General features: G+C 47.7%; 1 protein-coding gene across 2 annotated transcripts in view; it reads left to right on the top strand.

Moving 5' to 3' along the window:
• CERS2 (ceramide synthase 2) overlaps nucleotides 1–20,468 on the top strand; it is a 48,590-nt gene that overhangs the window by 3,935 nt on the left and 24,187 nt on the right. The gene's annotated exons all lie outside the window — the stretch shown is intronic.

The following is a 20,468-nucleotide window of genomic DNA, read 5'->3' as shown; positions in this document are numbered from 1 at the left end:
GCTGTTTGGTACAGCTACCTAGAAATCCATGTGTGGTTTTTTCAAAAGCACTCAAGGCCCTGATCCTGTAAACACTTACGCACAAACTAAACATTTTACTGTTATGAGTAGTCCCATGAATGTGTTTAAAAAAAAAAAACATGAAATGAAATCGGGAGGCAAATAAACAGAACTTAACACTTAGATTTCAAAGTGCTTTGCAAAGGAGGTATCATTATGCAGACAGAGAAACTGAGGCACAGAGAGGTAGTGACTTGCCCAAGTCACCCAGAAAATCAGTAAAAAGAAGTACTTGTGGCACCTTAGAGACTAACCAATTTATTTGAGCATAAGCTTTTGTGAGCTACAGCTCACTTCATCGGATGCATACTGTGGAAAGTGTAGAAGATCTTTTTATACACACAAAGCAGAGCCAGGAACAGAACAAAGTCGCCTGAGTCCCAGTCCAGTGACCTACCCATTAGGCTGCACTGTTGGGTTCTGTTTGTTTGCCTTCTGTGGTGTGTGTGGTGTATTTTGTTTTTGTTTTGCCATTAGGGGTCATATTTTCAAGTTTTTCTCTGTGACCACAAGGGCTAGAAGTGAAAGATTTTCATGTAACCTCCTGACTGCAGGACCAGGGGCTTTAAGAAAAGCAACAATTATCAAAAGACTCAAGATTTGGCAACATTTCTTTGCAAATAAATCCTATTTCTCCCTTCTAACCCTCTGAAAGCCTTCTCCAAATAACTGGAAAACTGTGTTTTTTATGTATGTATATTTAAAAAAAAAAAAGGAAATGGAAATTGTGGAGGTAATGAACCAAACTCCACTGCTTAATCACTGCTCTTTGGTGTAACCCCACCCTGATCTCTTATCTGTAAGGTTATCAACTTAAATCGGGATGCCTTCAGCGTGAGGTCAGAGGTGTTGGCATCTTAATACTGCAGAGCACATGAGATTCCTTCTGGTGCTGTATAAATAATAATGCCACTTTTTAAAAAGACAACCCTGCTAACCCTAAATTTGGAGACTAATCTTAAATTTATGATGTCCCTTTAACTCTGAGGAGCATCACTGCCAGTGCTACAGATTTGCCTGGGTTTGGGGATCACAAGCACATAATCTCATTCATTCATTTTTTTTTTTTTTTAAATTAAAAAAAAATCATGGAATTAGTTAAACAAAACCCAAACTACTTGAGTAAATTCCAAAAGCAGCTGATAAGCTTTTTCATAGCCTGCAGCTGTGTGTCTGCCTCTGTTTAGATCTCTGAATCCAGCACTTTGCTCAGTTAGTTGCTTACTTCTTTGTCTGCCAAAAATCTTTTCTTAATGGTCTGGCTCTCTCTAACTCATCAGCCAGCACAGTTCTCTATCAGAGTGGCTTTGTGGCCTACTGGGTAGGGTACCAGCCTGAGACTTGGGAGACCTTGGTTCTCTTCCCAGCTCTGCCACTGATTTCCTGTTTGACCTTGTGATTCCCTTTTCAGGGCCTCTCTTTTCCATTCCCACCCATTGTCCGTCTGTCTAGTTTTTGTTTGTTAGGCCCTGATCCTGCAAACACTTCTTATCATGTGCCTAACAGTGACTCATGGAGGTAAAATTAAACATACATAAGTGTTGGTAGGATCGGGGCTTTACTCTGGAAAATGGGGATGATCAGTCCTTGTCTGCCTGGTCTGTTTAGATTGGGGGCTCTTTACGGGCAGGTACGACCTCACACAGTCTGTGCAGTGCCCAGTGTGACAGGGCCTTGATCAGTGTCTCAGCGTGCTGCTGTGACGCACTGAAGGAACAATGAGGATGTTATTTTGGCAATGAGTTTAACAATCAGTTTACTTTTGATTAGCATAGGATGGAGGGGTTTTCTTGGTAGACTAGTTTAGGTAGCCAGTCTAAGCATCTGGGTTCTGTGGTCTTGTGGTTAGGACGATGTGAAGCAGTCATAATTCTTCTATTTTATTATGTACATCAAAACAATGCCTAGAAGCCCCGACTGGATCAGGGCCCCATTGTGATCAGTACTATACGTAGAATCATAGGACTGGAAGGGACCTCGAGAGGTCTTCTAGTCTAGTCCCCTGTACTCAAGGCAGGACTAAATATTATCTAGACCATTGCTGACAGGTGTTTGTCTAACCTGCTCTTAAAAATATCCAGTAATGGAGATTCCACAACCTCCTTAGAAAATTTATTTCAGTGCTTAACTACCCTGACAGGAAGTTTTCCCTAATGTCCAACCTAAATTGCCCTTGCTACAATTTAAGTCCATTGCTTCTTGTCCTATCCTCAAAAGTTAAGAATATTTTTTTCTCTTTCCTGCTTGTAACAATCTTTTGTGTACTTAAACTGTTATCCCCCTCGGTTTTCTGCAGACTAAACCAATCCAACGTGCATGTAGTGCAACAAAGTCCTTGGCCTGAATTCCTTAGACAAAGGTGGGAGAAAGAAATAACTATAGTCTTCCCTTTAGAGGAGAAACTGAGGCACAGAGAGGCCAAGTGACTTGGGCTGGGAATTGGACCTGGGTCTTTTGAGTTCCTGTCTGGTGCCTGAGCCATTTGCTGCCCAAACTTTTGGAAACGTCTCATCAGCCAGGCATGGCAGTGGGACAATTGGAATGGACCAGAGCCATACAACAGTTGTATGTTTTTCTTCAAGGCTGGGGGTGTTTTTTAAAAGATACACTCTAGTTCAAATGGGAATTAATTCAGGGCAGTTCTTGGGTCTGTGCTATTCAGGAGGCCAGACTAGATGATCACAGTCTTAGAATCTATGAATCTATAAATGAAAAATGAGCGGAAAAGCATATTAACAGACGTAATGATGCTGCTTTAGTCATCCCATCCCTAAAATGGACCGCAGCACTTGTTAACCCTTGCACTCCCCTGAGCTAAAAGGATTGGTAGAAGAGTAACTGAGAGATTGATTCACCCCCCCCCCCCCACACCCCCCATGGGTTCTTTCTTTAAATATATATTTTTAAGTAGCTATTTTTGAAGTCTGTGCAAAAATTCTGTTAGCGATCTAGAGACTCTCACACAGTGGTCTTTAAAAACTAAAATACTTCTGATTAGCTGTACAGATTAGTAAACAAACCAAGCAATAAGGAAGGAGGTGATCCAAAGTACCCAAGGGATTTAGGGACCAAGTCATATTGACTTTGAATGGAATTTGTATACCTAAAAATCCCTTTGATGCTTCTGAAAATCTCCTTTCTCATTGTTGTTAATACAATGAGAGGCTATGTGGCCTGGTATGTAGGACACTAGACTGGGACTTGAAGCCCCGAGTTCTATTCCCAACTCTGCCGCTGGCTGGCTGGGGGGCTTTGGACGAGTCACTTCCCATCTCAGTCTGTTTCCCCGTGTGTTGAATGGGGAGACAGTTATACTGACCTCCTCTGTAAAGCGTTTTGAGATCTAGAGATAAAGGGAGTGAGTAATTTGAGAGATGAGACTCCTAGATTCTGTTTTTGTCACCAAGTTGGACATACGACATCAGACAGGTCACTTCCCCTTATTGGTGAGAGTCCCTGTCCCAAAAAGCTTTTAATCTAACCCATCTATAAAGAGAAGATAATGCTTACCCACCTTCCTCTACTAAACCAGACCATAGTCTGTTGGGTGCAGCAGGGGGCTGGGTGCCAGGACCCCCTGAGTTCTAATCCTGGCTTGGCCACTGACTCGCTGGGAGACCTTGAGCAAGTTGCTTCCCTGCTCAGTTTCCCCATCTGTAAAATGGGGGTAATGGGATTTTCCTCCCACGCGAGGGGGTTGTGAGGACAAATCAGTGTCAAGCTCTTTGGGATCCTGTAATGCAAGGTGTTAGGGGAGTAGGGCTTTAGCATCACAGAGCACCTGCCTGCCCTTTGTGCCTTTGACAGTCATCAAATCATAGAAATGCAGGGCGGGATGGGACCCCGAGAGGTCATTTGGTCCAGTCCCCTGCGCTGAAGCAGGCCAAGTAAGCCTACAGAATCCCTGACAGGTGTTTGTCTTCTAACCTGCTCTTAAAAACCGCTAATGACAGGTTTCACATCCCTGTTGGTAACCTGTTCTGGTGCTTAACTCTGCTAATATGGCAGCTTTGATCCATGCCAATTACAGCCCTTGCTCCTATTTGTTTTAGCAGCAGCATGGATTTCTTGCTCTCCTTTTCCCTCCCTCCCTCCTTACAAATCTTCCTTACTTAGCAAAGCTTCAAGACTGAAGAGGCGGGTGAGGAGACAGGCAAATAGAAACCAAGTTCCTTGGAAGAAGTGTCACTCCCTCCCCCGCAGTCTATTGAATCTTTAAGTAGACAAACTAATATTAGCTCTGGCACGGGGCAGGGCAGACCTCCCTGAGCCAGCAAGTCAATCAAGGGACGTGGCGCACTCATCCCTATTTTCACTGAAAATAAAATATTGATTGTGTGGCAAAGGTGCCAGAGGCACTAATTTCCCAAGGCTGAAGGGTCATGCCAGTGGGGGCCGGTTCTTGGTCATCATTCAAACCTGTAATTTGGGACGTCAAGATCCTTTCATGGGACAGCTCCGCTCCTCCCTTCTCGCCCATCCTCTCTCTGCAGCCTGGCGGATAGAGCCTCGGGGTACCTGGGTTCTGTTCAGACCTCTGCTGCGGGCCTTCTGGGTGACCTTGGGTAAGTTGCTTTCCCTCCATGTGCCTCATTTTCCCCATCTATAGGATGGGGACAAAGAGACTGAAACCACCTGTGTAAAGTGCTTTGAGATCTCCAGATGAAAATTGGTAGATAAGAGCTAGAGCGATGTGTATATCTCACACAACCCTCCAGCTCTTATCTAGTGCTTTTCATCTGGAGAGCTCAAAACACTTTACAAATATATAACATTCCATTGGTGTTTAGGGGCTGCAACTGAGATGTGGGTCCCATCATGTTAGATGTGGTACGTTCACATAAGGTATGTCTACACTGCAAAAAAAGACCTGTGGCTGGCCTAGGTTGGCTTATGCGGGCTCGGGCTGCGGGGCTAAAAATTGCAGTGTAGTTGTTTGGGCTTGGGCTCGAGCCCGGGATCTGGGACCCACCCTTTACAGCGGGTTTTCCGAGCCCAGGCTTCAGCCTAAGCCAGAACGTCTACACTGAAATTTTTTAGCCTCACAGCCTGAGCCCATGTTGATTTAGGTTCTGAGACTCTGGGTTTTTTATTGCAGTGTAGATGAACCCCTTGGGGGATGGTCCCTGCTCCAAACAGCCAACCATCTAATGGACATGAAGTGGGAGGGGAAATGGAGAGACTTGCTCAAGGTCAGGGCTGAGAATAGAACTTGTATCTCCTAACTCCCAGCCTGTGCTACCTCCCTGTGTGATGGTCCTATTAAATCTGTATCAGTGCAATGGGTTACATACCCTACCTGCTCTGCATCTTGTACCTGAGCTGGGATGTTTTCCCTCCCCGCACTCTGGGTGCTACAGTATTAAATCTCCCCTGGTTGCATTTTGATTTGTACTGTGGTACCTCTTAGATATCCCGTAAATGCCCTTTTGTGCCTGAACTCAGAGATTATGGATTTAAGTGGGGAGGGGTCTTTGCACTGGCTTTTTGAAAGGGGAGGATCTAATTTCCAGAGGTGCTGTGTCCCCGCAGCTCCCAGTGACAGCTGTAAATCAGGCCGCTGGTTTAGGTGCCTACAGTTAGGTCCCTGATTCTGGAAATCTCAACTCTGAACTGAGGAAAACCAGGACCCTGGTCTGGTTCCCTGATTCTTAGCTCTGGTTTCAGTCATCCGATGTCCTTTACTTAGTGAAACCTGAGAGTGTGGCCTGTTTGTGTTGGTGTCTAATCCTGCTTTGTGGGATTGTTTTCCTTCCTCTTTGTCGTCCTGGTTCCTCTGCAGCAGGGGGAGGGCGGCCAGCATAGCTGTATACCCAGCATTGCCTTCCCTAGGAAAGCGGAAGCCTTGGAATTTAGCACCTGTGGAAGTGAGGATGTGCTAATGTCACCCAGGCATAGGGTGCACAAGTGCTACTGCTCTGCTAAACCTCAGCCAGCAGCACTCTTCGCTCTTCCAGTCCTGGCTACACACTCCCACATCACTGCTGCTTCAATCCCAATTTACTGCCATTCCAGCCCTGAATTCCCCCACCCCTCATCTCTGCCAATGTTGTAGAAGTGCATGTAACTACAGTGGCATCATAGACTATTGGGCTGGCGGTATAAGATGGGAATTCTACAACAAGTGGGAATATGGATGAATTGCCAAGAGGAGTACAAAGGAATAACACGAGCATATAGGGACAAAATCAGAAAGGCTAAGGCACAAAATGAGTTCTGCGTAGCAAGGGGAATAAAGGGCAATAAGAAGAGGTTCTTTAAATAGATTAGGAGCAAGAGAAAGAAGGACAAAAGTGTAGGTTTTCTACTTAGCAGGGAAGGAGAGCTAATAACGGACGATATCAAGAGGGCCGAGGTGTTTAATGTCTGTTTTGCTTCAGTCTTCACTAGAAAGGTATATTGTAATTGTAACCAGATATTTAACACAATTAATATTAACAACAAGGTGGGGGGGAAAGCAAGACAAAATAAGGAAATAACAGGTTAAAAAATATTTAGATAAGTTAGATATATTCAAGGCAGCAGGGCCTGATGAAGTTAATCCTAGGCTTTTTAAGGAACAATCTCGGAGCCATTAGCAATTATCTTCCAGAACTCATGGAGGAGGGGTGAGGTGCGAGTGGACTCAAGAAGGGAAAACATAGCACCAATCTTTAAAGGGGAGCAAAGAGGACCTGGGGAATTATAGACCAGTCAGCCAAACTTTGATACCTAGCAAGATACTGGAACAAACTATTAAACAATTAATTTGTAAACACCTGGAGGATAATAGCGTGATGATTAATAGCCAATGTGGAATTGTCAAGAACAAATTAGGGTTACTGGTCTTGTAGATGTGATATATCTTGATTTTTAGTACGGCCTTTGACACAGGCCTACATGATATTCTCAATAGCAAACTGGGGAAATGCGGTCTAGATGAAATTACTATAAGGTGCATTTTGTAACTGGCAAAATGATTCCTCTGACAAACAAAAACATGAGGCCTATCACCTTCTTAAAGCCAAAGTCCAAAGGCGGCTACATGACATCAAAAACAAGTGGTGGCAAGAGAAGGCCTCTGAGATCCATGGTTTTGTAGACTAGGGTGACATGAGAAGCTTCTTTCAAGCAACAAAACCTATATATGGGCTAAGCTCCAAAGGGCTAACCCCCTTACATTCTCCGGATGGCTCCACCCTCCTCAAGAACAATGCGGCCATTAAACAACACTGGAAGGAGAACTTTGAGAGCCTTCTAAACCGCAGATCCATGGTCTCTGAAGACCCCATCGAGTTTATTCAACAATGCTTAGCAATGGAACACCTTGCTAATCCCCCATCTTCAGAGGAAGTCTGGCATGCCATCACCCAGGCAAAAAATCACAAGGCACCCGGCCCAAACAGTATCCCAGTTGAAGTTTTTAAAGCTGGTGAAACAATGCTCCAGCACAAACTTTGCGAACTCCTTGACAAAATCTGGACCTGTGAAGAAATTTCACTTGACTTTAAGAACGCCAGCATTGTTACAATATTCAAGAAAGGGGACAAATCTTTGTGCGGGAACTACAGAGGTATTGCTCTCCTCTCCATTGCAGGGAAGATTCTTTCCCAGATCCTACTAATCTGCCTCCTCTCTCCTGCTGAGGAACTCCTCCCCGAATCACAGTGTGACTTCAGGCCATCCCGAGCTACAACCGACATGATCTTCATGGCATGACAGATTCAGGAGAAGTGCAGAGAGCAACACCAGGAACTGTTTATGGCATTAATCGACCTAACCAAGGCCTTTGACTCTACCAGTCATGATGCTCTATGGAAGGTGCTGTGTAGGTTTTAGCCACAGAAATTCATTTCCATCATCAGACTACTCCATGATGAGATGACTGCCACCATTTTGTGCAACAGCTCAGAGACCAAACCATTTGCACCGGTGTCAAGCAGGGCTGTTTCATTGCTCCAACGCTCTTCTCCATTTACCTTGCCATGATCCTGATTCTCATCTGCGACCGCCTTCCTGTTGGAATAGGGATTGAGTATCATATGGATGGCCAACTCCCGAATCTTTGATGTCTCCAAACAAAATCTAAGATCACAAAAATTGGCATCTCTGACCTTCAGCCTGTGTCATTCTTCACACACAGAGGCCGACCTGCAAAGCACACTAAATCTTTTTGCAGATGCCTATCACAGCCTGGGTCTCTCTCTCAACATCAGGAAAACCAAGGTACTCTACCTGTCCTCACCTGCACAAACTACTCTTCGTACTCCACAAATCACCGTCAGCGGAGAACCCCTAGAAAATGTGGACCATTTTCTGTACCTTGGCAGCCACCTCTCTCAAACAGCCAGCATTGACACAGAAATTGAATACAAGATCCGCTGTGCCAGCACGTCGTTTGGAAGACTACTCAAACGAGTCTTCAATTATAGGGATCTACAAACAGGTACCAAGATCTTGGTTTACAAGGCAGTTGTCACCCCCACCCTTCTCTATGGATGAGAGACCTGGGTAACCTGCAGATGATATCTCAAGCAGCTGGAGTGGTTCCAGCAGCACTGCCGCAGGAGGATTCTCAGGATCAGCTGGGAAGACCGACACACTAACATCAGCATTCTCTCTGCAGCCAACATTAGCAGTATAGAAGCACGGGTCATGAAATACCAACTCCGCTGGGCTGGCCACTGTGTATGTATGCCTGACGCTTGCCTCCTGAAGCAAGTGCTCTTCTCTCAGTTAAGTCAGGGAAGAAGGGCTTGCAGAGGGCGGTGGAAGCGTTTCAAAGACATTCTGAAAGTACACCTTAAAAAGAGGCATCAACCCAACAAACTGGCAGGACTCGGCACGGAACAGAACAGTGATACCACGCCATGCACCAAGTCACATCTTGCTTTGAGGTGAACAGACGTGCTCAAGAGACAGAGAAGCGACAAAGGAGGAAAAAGAGGGCACAACACTCCAGCCAACAACTATGTTTCCTCCAAGATTACACCTATCACTTCTGTGGGAAAATCTGCAGGGCAAGAACTGGGCTCCTCAGCCACTTAAAAACTCACCAATGAACCCTCTTGGCAGACGTCATCCTCGTGTTGAGGAATAGCTGAAGAAGGCGACAATTATAAGGTGGATGCACAACTGATTGAAAAACTGTTCTCAAAGATTAGTTATCTATGGTTCGCTGTCAGATTGGGAGGGCCACAAGGGTCAGTTCTGGATCCAGTATTCAATATTTTCAGTTATGACTTGGATAATGAAGTGGAGAGTATGCTTATAAAATTTACAGATGACCTCCATCTGGGACGGGTTGTTAGCACTTCGGAGGAGAGGATTAGAATTCAAAACAATCTTGACCAGTTGGTCTGAAATCAACAAGATGAGATTCCATAAAGAGAAGTTCAAAATACTTCACGTAAGAAGGAAAAATCAAATGCGCAGCTACAAAATGGGAAATAACTGCCTAGGTGGCAGTACGCTGACAAGGATCTGGGAGTTATAGTGGATCACAAATTGAATCTGAGCCAACAATGTGATGCGATTGTAAAAAAGGCCCATATCATTCTGGTGTGTGTTAACAGGAGTGTTGTGTATAAGACATGGGAGGTAATTGTCCCACTCTGCTTAGTACTGGTAATGCCTCAGCTGAGGGACTGTGTCCGCTTCTGGGTGCCACACTTCAGGCAAGATATGGACAAACTGGCGAGAGTCCACAGGGAGAGCAACAAAAATGATAAACCTGATCTATGAGGAAAGGGTAAACAAACATTGGGCACATTCAGTCGTGAGACAAAGATGACCGAGAAGGGACTTGAGAACAGTCTTCAAATATGGTATGGGCTGTGCTTGGTTGTTCTCCATGTCCACTGTGGGGTGGACAAGAAGTAATGGGTTTAATTTGCAGCAACAGAGATTTAGGTTAGATAGTAGGAAAATCTTTCCAACTATAAGGTTAGTTAAACGCTGGAATAGGCTTCCAAGGGAGGTGATGGAATGCCCGTGACTGCAGGTTTTTAAGAACAGGTTAGAAAAACACCTGTCAGAGATGGTCTAGGTATTCTTGGTCCTCCTTCTGTGCAGGGGGCTGGACTAGATGACCTCTCAAGGTCCCTTCCAGCCCAACATTTCTATAACTTTATGGCTCCAGCAGCAAGCTGAGTAGCTACTCCTGACAAGAGGCAGCCTGTTGTAGCAGCCAGAGTGCAGACGTGGGAGCTGGGACGTCCTGAGTTACCTCTGTATCGGAGAGTCTTGCTCAAACACTTTCTGTACCTCGGTTTCCCTAGCTGTAAAACTGGAACTAATGCATATCTCAGTGGAGAGGGACTGGGGCTTCATGAATGGTTGAACATTGGCTTGGTCATGCCAGTGTGCATAAGCATTAAGCATTAGGGTTTCTATTGGCATCCCTCTAGGAGGTGAGTGCATGCAGGTGGACAAATACCTGCTCTACATTGCAGATATTGGGCACTGGGGTAGCTGCACTAATGCAAAACCCTAATGTGTACATGGGTTACATCAGAGCTGTTAACATGGTACAAATGGTGTCCATGCTAGGGAATTTGCAGCAGTAGCAACCATGCTGGGGAATGAATCCCCAGTCGACCAGGGCAGAGATCCCTGCAAAGTGGTCAGTCGATGCCTTCAGAAGGGATACCAGAGCATCGGTTGCTAATCCCCTAAGCAAACACAGAGGAAGGATGGTCTGGGGCTGAAGGCGTTGGACTGGGACTCAAGAGATCTGGGTTTCAATTCCCAGCTCAGCCACCGACTCCCTGTGCGACCTTGTTTGGGCAAGTTAAATGATCTCTCTGGGCCTTGGGTCCCTATCTGTAAAATGGAGATCCTTTCTCCCGCCCATCTCTTGCTTTACATTTGTGCAGCATCTGGTAGAAGAGGACCCCACCCTGAGCTGGGACCTCTGGGTGCTGCCATAATACACACAATAAAGTAGCATTGCTGTGTGTATTTAGGTCCGGGGAGATGAGTGGAATCCACTCCACCCACTCATTGCTGAGGGGTAGATTGGAATTGCTGTCCGGCAGTGGCTGTCCTCTTGTTCTGTGCTTTGTGCAGCGCCTTGTGCTATGGATTCCCTATCCATGACTGGGGCGGAGAGGTGCTGTAATACACCTAATAAGTAGAAATAGTTTTACAGCAATTTCTTCCCCAAATGTAATATCACGACTGGAAGGCCAGATCTAGACTAGAAACTTTTGCTGGTATAGTAATGTAGTTTAAGGGACTGATTATTTAACATCTCTTCTGTACCAGCAAAACCGTAGTGCAGGCACAGTTATTCCAGCATGAAAGTGGGTTTGCTGGTCTAGCTGATTTTGATTGGTATAAGCCATACTGGCAAAAGCCCTTTTTTGCCAGTATACGGTGCATCTGCACTAGGAGGGTTTGTTGGTTATAGCTACACTGGCAACCCCTTTCTAGTGTAGACCTGGCTAAGATGTACTGATTTCAGGACCATTATTTTTGTCCTTTTCTAACGGGTATGAAATCTTTCTGAAAATACAGCGTTGCTCCATTAAAAATGGTACCATGGGGCTCCATAATGATTGTGGTTTTCTTAGCTTTATTACGGTAGCCACTGTAATCTTTCATCTTGTTGATTTCAGATCAGGTCCTGTTGTGCCAGGCCCTGTACAGATCCAGTGAGAGCCAGTTCCTGCCCTGAACAGCCTACACTCTAAATAGCTAGATGATGTCTTCTAGAGAGAATCTGCCAACCCCCTCAGTGCTCAGATCTGATGAGGGTGGTTCAAAAAAACTCATGAGATCTTAATAGTGGGTTGTTTTTATTTACTTCCTGTGTCTTGGACCCTTATAGGGTCAATTGTCCAAGCTTTTCTCCACCATCATTTTAGCTAGAAACTTGCCTTCTTTTTTTTTTTAAATTGTGCCAAGATTATCATGTGATCACAGGACTCCAGGAGATGGGGTTTTAAGGAAAAAAACAAGTCTCTCAATATTTTGTGAGATAAAATCATGAATGTTGGCCATGCTGAACTTGCATAGTTTAAGAATAAAAATTGGGTGAGGGGTATTGTTCTGTCGTCCTTGCATTCTGGGATCTTGAGGGTGGAGACGAGGACTGCTTCTGCCTCGCAGGCAGTCAGGGTTAGTTAATTCTGATGCATGAGCTAGATTTTGTTCTGGCTCTTGCTGCCACAGCTGTGCTGAGACTTTGCAATACTAATAGAAGAAAAAAGTGTTAATTTACATTAAAGAAATTCATGCTGGTATTAGTGCATCAGTGTAGTTATGCCCATGTAAACACTTTTCCTGAAGCAATTTAATCTGGTCCCAGATGGAAATAAGATTGATGGTGTAAGCCTGCTTTGCCTGCTGCAGAGCTCTTACATTGGGGTTTTGCATTGATTATACACATGCAAATGCCCTTAGTTACTAAGGTTTTTCTACACTACAAAATTCAGTCGACCTAAGTTAGGTCAATTTGCAGCCATTGCAGTAATTATTGCGGTGTTCATGTCCACACCGCGACGCTCTGTTGGTGGTACATGTCCTGACCAGGAGCACTTCCACCGACTTAACTGTTTGGGGCACTGACGGGTGGAGCCCCCTGCCCCAAGACCGACAGCCAAGAGGCAATGTAAGCAACACAGTAGGTATTAGGTTGGTGTAGTGGTCAGCTTACATCAGCAGGAGCGACATTGACCTAACTCTGTAGTGTTGCCCAAGCCTCCAGTAAGGCCTTTGTCTGCGTTTAAAGTCTGTGGCTGTGCATCCCCATCCTGAGCAGACTGGTTGAGTAGAGGAAGCTGCTGTTTATTTTTTTAACAGTCTTTTTAAAGGTGTGCCCGTTCCATGGCCCTGTAGCTGGATCCTGGGGATTTTCCGTCCCTGTTAGGAGGCAAGAAATGTTCAAAGTGGGAGACCCTGGTGCCAGTCTGTGCTGGTGGGTGGGGAGATGTTTGGCAAGAACTAATGCCTTCAAGGCAAGTGCCTGCCCACTTCCTGTGGCTGCTTCGGCAGTGTGGGTGTGATCTGTGCGCTGGAGGAATGTTGGATCTGATGCACTGCTGAGAGTCTGGAGGGCTACCCAGGATTTCTGCCCATGCCCCTGAGATCAGAATCTGGGCCTTAGACGTGTAGCGAGGAGAGCAATTCCCGCTAAGGCAGATCCTGTTGGATTTTTCTTCAGCGCCCAGAGAGTCTTTTTACATCAGGTCTCAGGTCAGGGAGCTCGGTTAATCATCTCTCTGTGACCCTCCAGAATGAGGGCAAAGTCCCTGAGCCAAACCTTTGGCCAACATGCCAGCAGCACAACAATTTCACAACGCTGTGGTGACTGGCTGGGTCAGGTGGGCTTGAGAATGTTTGCTGAATGATCTGGTGGATAAGACCTCCCCAGCGCCCATCCCTGGCTACTAGCGGGGTGCTGATTCAAGGGCTAGGCGTGGATTTTCATGACAGCATGCAGCTGATCCTGACTTGGCAGCAGTGTCCATAAGTCACATGACTCCCCTGCACCTCCTTGCTGTCATAATTTGGTCAATATATTTGTTGTTTGTGCTAAACCTGAACTGCAATAGGGTAACCTCGTTTCCCCTCCCGAAGCTCTCCTGTTGCTTTAAGTGGTTGCAGAATTCTCCTTGTTCTGGCCTTGCTGGGTGACCATGGGTGAGTCATGTCCTCTGTGCCTCAGTTTCCCATTTGTACAATGGGGTAAGGATGTTGACCTCCTTTGTAAAGTCGTTTGAGATCTAATAACCATCATCTGTTCCTATCCTGAAGTGCTTTTAAGCACTAGCAGCTGCCACGTTCCAACCCAGAGGTGGCTGCATCTTTATAGTGGCTGAAGGGAATTGGTGTAGATGGCTTGTAATTTTGTAAAAGGATTTTGGGCTTTCAAAATGATCAGGAAGGATTAAATCAAATTCTACAGCACCCATCTTCTGCATCTCCTTGGCTGTGAGACCTGGCTGCATATTTCAGATTGAATAAAGGAGCAGGGAATCCCAGAGAAGTGAAGGCCCTGGGCTGGGACTTGGGTGGCTGGGCTTCAATTCCCAGCTCTACCATTCCTTTGGCTGAGGCCCTGAGTGAGTAAACTCCATGCTTAACTTTCAGCCTGGCTTCACAGGGACTGAAGCATGTGCTTAAAGTTAGGCATGTGCTTAAGGGCATGCAGTACTTTAACGACGTTGGTTTAGAAACCGCTACAGTTAAAGCGGTACAGCACCATAGCATGAGCCTTTGTGAGTGCTTTTATACCAGTATTGCTGTGTCCACATTAGAGGTTGTTCCAATTTAATTATGGTGGCAGAAAATCCCACCCCTAATCAACTGAGTTAAACCTGAACAAAAACTGTGAATGGAGCTGTGAATCTCTAGGCCTCAGTTTCTCATCTGTGAAATGGGGATCATAATCCTTCCTTTGTCTGGCTTATCTGTTGAGACCGTGAGCTCTTTGGGTCTCTTGTCCTCTGTGCAGTGCCTGGCACAATGGGGCCCCGATCTCAGCTGGTGTCTCCAGGCACCTGTAATTATTATTTATTAGGTGCACTGCGGTATTGCTTAGGGGCTCCAGTCAAGGACCACGACTCACTAGTGTGATTGAGTCTGATGTGAAGGGACTGTTTGAGACATGCAAGGGCTTTGCAAGCTCCCTTTGCCCTCAGGTGCAGAAGTGAGCTCATAAATCAAACCTTAGGCATCTTGCTCCCCAACTGTCTTTATAACAAACCAGCCCTGGCCAAAGAACCATTCTCTAGAAACGCACATTGGCTCCTTCAGGGAGTTTATCTTGACTTGTTCTCAGCCCTGCCCAATGGCAACTAATAACACAGCATCTCCTTGCAGCTGTTGACTGGAACACTCTGGAGATAGGGATGGCATCGCAACACACGTGCAGGTTCTGGATTGGCTAGTGCTAGGGAATTGGAACAGGCTGTGCACTTGGCCCGCCTGGCTTGAATCAGCACCGGTTTGCTGACCTATGGAACTTGCAGCAACAGCAAAGTAGTTTAGAAAAGGTTGGAAAAGGGGTAGGAGATGATACGCATTCCTTGATGTGGTGGGTCCTTGCAGTAATCCCAGGTACAACTATGCATCTGAGCGCTGCTTGAGCTACGAACTGGGGTTGCTTCTACCATTCCTGCAGAGTCTGGAGCATTATTGGAGGTTGACTGGTATGAGTTGGTGTCAGGAGTGGGATACTGGACAAACTGGTGCATTGTCTTGTTTCAGTTTATTGCTCGTATTGCAGTAGCAGCTATACACCTTTTTCGTGGGGTCAGGCCATGTGTCCCCTGCCTCAGTTTCCCTTCGGCTCCCCTTAGATGCTTGTGAATCAGGAAACAGCCCTTCCTGGGTGGGTGGCTTATTAAAATATCATTGCACTGCAGTGTCAACGACAAATCTCTCCCAGGCTCTATAGTTCTTTCCCCAACTAGGTCCTGGTGCCCTAAAGCTTCTCGCCATTAAGGCTGCTACTCCTGGTGCTTATGGGTATCATTTATCAGGAGCAAAACCCGCTCCTAGGCTCTTTCTCTGACCCTGGGGCTTCCTCCTATAGGAAATGACGCCACTGGGTGGTGCTGTCGCATGACCCTTGGTGACCTGCCCCAGGAGCTTGCTTGTAAGCCCCATTGTGCTACATGAATACACAGTGAGAGACAGTCCCTGCCCCACAGAGCTTGCAGTCTATAAATACAAAAGGGAGGGGGGAAACTGGGGCACAGGGAGGGGAAGTGACTTGCCCCGTGTCAGAGGCAGTGCTGGGAAAAGACTTAGGTCTCCTGACTCCCAGGCCTGTGCTGTAACCACTGAACAATGCTGTCTCTTTGGAAGGACAGCAGAAAAGAAGTATTGTTATCCCCACTGTATAGATGGGGAGCTGAAGGTCCAGAGAGATTAAATTTCGGGTTGATTTTTCTCGTGCACGTCCCACCTTTCACGTGCCACTTGACATGCTGGTGAACTGCAAGGCCAGGTGATGAAAGGGGCTGCTGGCTATGGTGGCTTGGCTGGAACGCAGCCAGCTGTGGGTTCTGCCATGGATCAATGGGCTGAGAGTGCGGGGGGGCAAAGTCCACTGCACAGGATGTGCTGGACCTCTGAGGACATCCTGGCAAGCACTTGGGGATTTGAACACGTAAGTGGAGAATGAAACTTGGTGCACTGCATTGTGGAAACCTGGGTTCCAATCAGTCGCTGAACTGCTTTGCAGCGGGAGTGTAGCTGCTTGTTGCAACTGATGTTCTATAAAGAGCTGCAGGGAAACTTTAAGCTTGGTCCTGGGAGAGATCAAAGCTTTTTGTGAAGTGGGTGGGCAGCCCCCAGCTTTTTGAGGCCTGAATTCTATGGGGATCAGCCTCCTGGGTAGCTGAGGTAGCTGGTCTGGCCTGGATGAGCCATTAGAGTAACAGGCACATGCCAGAGCAAAGAGGAAGCTGTACCCTTTGCTGCACTGAGCCCCCCAGAGGGGCAGCAATGCTACAGCGACAGGACTCTTTCTGAGGACTGGATGCGTCACTTTGTTGGGGGACTCCAGACACATTCCACTGTGTGCTGTCTCCCTGCCTAGCCTGAGCCAAAATGTGTGACCTTAAGTCACTTCCCAGCCCTCCCTTAATGCCTGCAACGCTGCTCAGCTGTCTGTGCTCGGCCCTTGTGTCTGTGTTTCCTGCAGCAGCCTTTTCAGCCCTTGTGGGATTCCCTGAGATGCCGGTCCTGCACCAGGCCATGGCATAGCAAACCTGTCTGCTGCCCCAGCTGGGGCCCAGTCTACTGTCTGTGCTTTGCTTCTAGCTATGGGGCTTCCGCCCACCGAATGTTTGTGACCGGTAGAAGAGCTCGGGTTTGAGGACCTGGCACAATCTGCTTTACAGAGTCTGGGTCCCAGGTCAGCACAGAGCGGGCAGGGGAGAGCTTATTTTCCAATTCCCGTTTGGATGTGGCCAAAATTGCACTGCTCCCAATAGTACTTTGTACCCAGCAAACTTGGTACTTTGTGGAGGTGGGTGGAAGATCAAGGTCCTTCATTTGAAGAGGGGGAATTAGGGCAGAGAGGGCCCAGTGTTTTGCAGCCAGTCAGAGAGAGAGCTGGGAATGGACCCTAGGAGTCCTGATTTGCAGCCCCATTAGCTCTAACCACTAGATCTGTTCCCACAGCCAGAAAGGAACCCAGGAGTCCCCATTTGCAAACTTGTGCCTTATTAGCTAGGCTGCAGCAGGCCCAGAATGGTGAAATCTAACATCTCCTGGCTACTGTCATCTTCAGCTGCAGTCTGTGTGTCTATTTTGTGTATGTTGCATTGAGAGCAGCTAGGTTGGTTGGCTTGCAAACACAAGTGTGTCTTCTCCATGGGTGTGTTCGCCACGTGGCTCTTCCTCTCGGATCACTGAGTTATTCCTAATGGCTTGGCTGTTGATGCTGTGTTGCTGCAGTGCTCTTAAATCCAACTATGTGAGAGAGTGCGAGCACCTGGCTTGGGGGGTGTGTGTGAGCGAGCTGTGCACACGGGGTGTTCTGGGTGTGTGTGATACTGTGGTGTAACCTCTCCCCTCTTATTTCCCAAACGTGAGCCTCTTGGCTCACCTCTGTGGACACTTGCAATGCGCTTGGGCAAGGAGTGCTGATTTAGTTTGAGGAAGTCCCTGCCCCACCCAACCCTGGACACCCCATGTGACTCAGGAGGAAACCACAGCTTGTGACAAGCTGCGCCACTGGGTGTCCCTGGCTCTTGCCACACGCCTGCCCAGCTACACCCTTTCTCAGCTTCCTGTGTCCTGGGCTTCCTAGCTAGGCCCGTGCCCTGGGAAGCGGGGCAGTCTCCTTCCAGGGTCTTGCTCAGCAGATGCATTGAAGCAGCACTTCAATAGCTGTGGGGAGTGGAGAGGTAGGGCCCTGGGCACAGCTTTGTCTCTGCAACTGCAGCCAAGGTCTGCACCCTTCCCCAACTTCCGCACTCCAGATCTCCGTGTGCTGCCCCTGTCTCTGCTCCCTTTGCCCACTCCATACTGCCCCACCACCCTGTCTGTGCGCTCCCAGCTCCCTCATCCTACCCTGCCTGCTCCCACGTGCCTCAGCGTCCTGCAGAACAGATGCCCATCATGTCCTGGCAGCCTTTGCACGAAGCTGGCCATGCTCAGGATGCTGTGCATTCAATGGATCGGATCCATCTGGCTTCTCAGGGGACCCTGGCAGGTAGCCAACCTGCTTCCTGGTGCTTCCTTCCAGGGGTCTCTGAGCGTGGGGGTTCAGCATCCCTGCTGTCAGGGGTCACCCCACATCTGAGTTTCTGATTAAAGGAGATACCAGCTATTGTCTGCCTAAGGGCTTTAGGCCATAGCACATCCCTCTGGGGTCAGGGCCGCCCCTGGACTGGGGGATCCTATGAAGAAGAGGCTGCGGGGTGGGGGGGGGTTTATTGTTCTTGCTCGCTGTGATCTGGGAGCCCCCTCGACTCATCCAATTCCCCACACAGCCATCAGGGCCCTCATTCCTCTTGTGCTCCCTGCATCTGGGGTGAACGCACCTGTGGCCTGTCTGGCGTAGGGGGTTCTTGTGTTGAAGACAGAACTTCGGGGCTATTGCGGGCACCCCGGAATGTAGGAGCAGGCGCTGCAGAGGGACTGAGGGAGATGTGCTCCTGTGTGCCAGCTGAACAGGTGGATGTGACAAGGTGCGTTTGCAGTATACATTTCCTTGGTACCCCTGCATGGTGATCACCGGAAGCAGGAGATCTGGGAGTTGGGACTCCTGGGTTCTAATTCCAGCTCTGAGGGAAGTGGGGTCTACTGGATGGGGTCGGGGGGCTGGGAGTCAAGATTCCTGGGTTCCACTCCTGGCTCTGCCACTAACTGCTTGGCCAAATCACTCTGCCTCTCTCTGCCTCTGTTTCTGCACCCATAAACTGAGGGGGTGTGACATTGACCCACCTTTTGCAAAGCCCTTTAAGATCTATGGATGCAAAAGGTCATAGAAAGCCACTGTGTTTGTTCTCTCTGTTCAGTGAATGCACTGACTGATCAATCCAGCTTCACCTGTGTGTGTGTGAAAGAGAGAGATGTAGCACATCAGCATGGGACCAGTCAGTGCAGCTGCAGGGACTCTTCCCTCAGTGTGGTTCTTTAGCTTCTGGCATGGCGAGGCCCAGCCTGCTTGGCCAATAGGCGCTGGTGCTGTACAGCTGTTCCACAATGACCTCCGCTGTCTGGCTGCCCCACCCGTTGAGCCTCAACAGCGTGCACAAGACCCAGCGCCTGCATCCCTGCTGTAGCTCTGCATTGAGAGATGCAGCAGTGGGAGAACCTGGGAGGAGCTGCTTTGCTCTGGAGACGTCTGGTCACCCGGCGTCATTTGTTTTGCATGGATGGTATTTAAGACAAGTCCTGACATGGTTAGTTTCCTAATCTGCTAAATCTGCTGGGGGGGGGGGGTGCGTGTGCGCGCGCTAACCTCCCTCTTCTGTCCTGTCCTCTCACCACCTGGACTAGTAGCTCTTCTGCTTTCTAAATCCCGCAGCTTCCAAGCCTTGAAACGCAGCCCTTTCCCCAGCCCCTCTACTTGTGAGTGGGGGACATGAATCTAGTCTAAAGCAAGGCCATGGGTTTGTCGAGCAGTCACTTGGGGGTGAAAGGTGCTAGCAACACAAAACCATTCATGTTGCTTACTGTGAAAGACTTCAGCTCAATGAATGTAGCTTGTGTCTCTGGGATCCCTTGCTCAAATCTGCATTGCTTTTCCTGATTGACCTCCTAATGCCTTGACTTTTGATGTCATCATGGAGATGGTGGAATGGGAAGAGCGTTGCTCCAATGCTTTGAGATTCTCGAACACCAGACTTAAGAGGAGTGTCTTGTTGATGTATCATGTGGCAAAGACCCATCAGTCCAGGATTGTCTGTTGCCCACCAGATTCTCAAGAGCCGCCTTTGTCCCAGTTTGTTTGTAGGTGCAGGTTTGCTCACTTGGTCCAGAATTTTCACAAGTCTCGGCTTCCATTTAGGTACCAGAACAAGGGCCCGGGGTTGTAACAAGAGCTCAGCATTTCAGAAGCATGTTGTTAATTCACCTTGCCCTTGTTTTCGTTGCCTAAATAAGAGCTTCAGAGTAACAGCCGTGTTAGTCTGTATTCGTAAAAAGAAAAGGAGTACTTGTGGCACCTTAGAGACTAACCAGTTTATTTGAGCATGAGCTTTCGTGAGCTACAGCTCACTTCATCGGATGCATAGCATATCGTGGTGACTTCTGGGAACTCTTCTGGCTCTATCGATCTGTTTCTTCACTTCCGCAGTTTCCACGATATGCTATGCATCCGATGAAGTGAGCTGTAGCTCACGAAAGCTCATGCTCAAATAAATAAGAGCTGCGATTCTTGAATGCCTGGGCCCCTCTGCTCATCTGGTAACTGTCTGGCCCTTTGCTACTTAAATGCTGTGTGAGTAACTGCAGGT

The sequence above is a fragment of the Chelonia mydas genome, chromosome 24 (assembly GCF_015237465.2).
Source record: "Chelonia mydas isolate rCheMyd1 chromosome 24, rCheMyd1.pri.v2, whole genome shotgun sequence".
NCBI classification, from domain to species: Eukaryota; Metazoa; Chordata; order Testudines; family Cheloniidae; genus Chelonia; species Chelonia mydas.
Note: the sequence above shows the minus strand (reverse complement) of the source record. Positions and strands in the feature narration are given on the sequence as shown.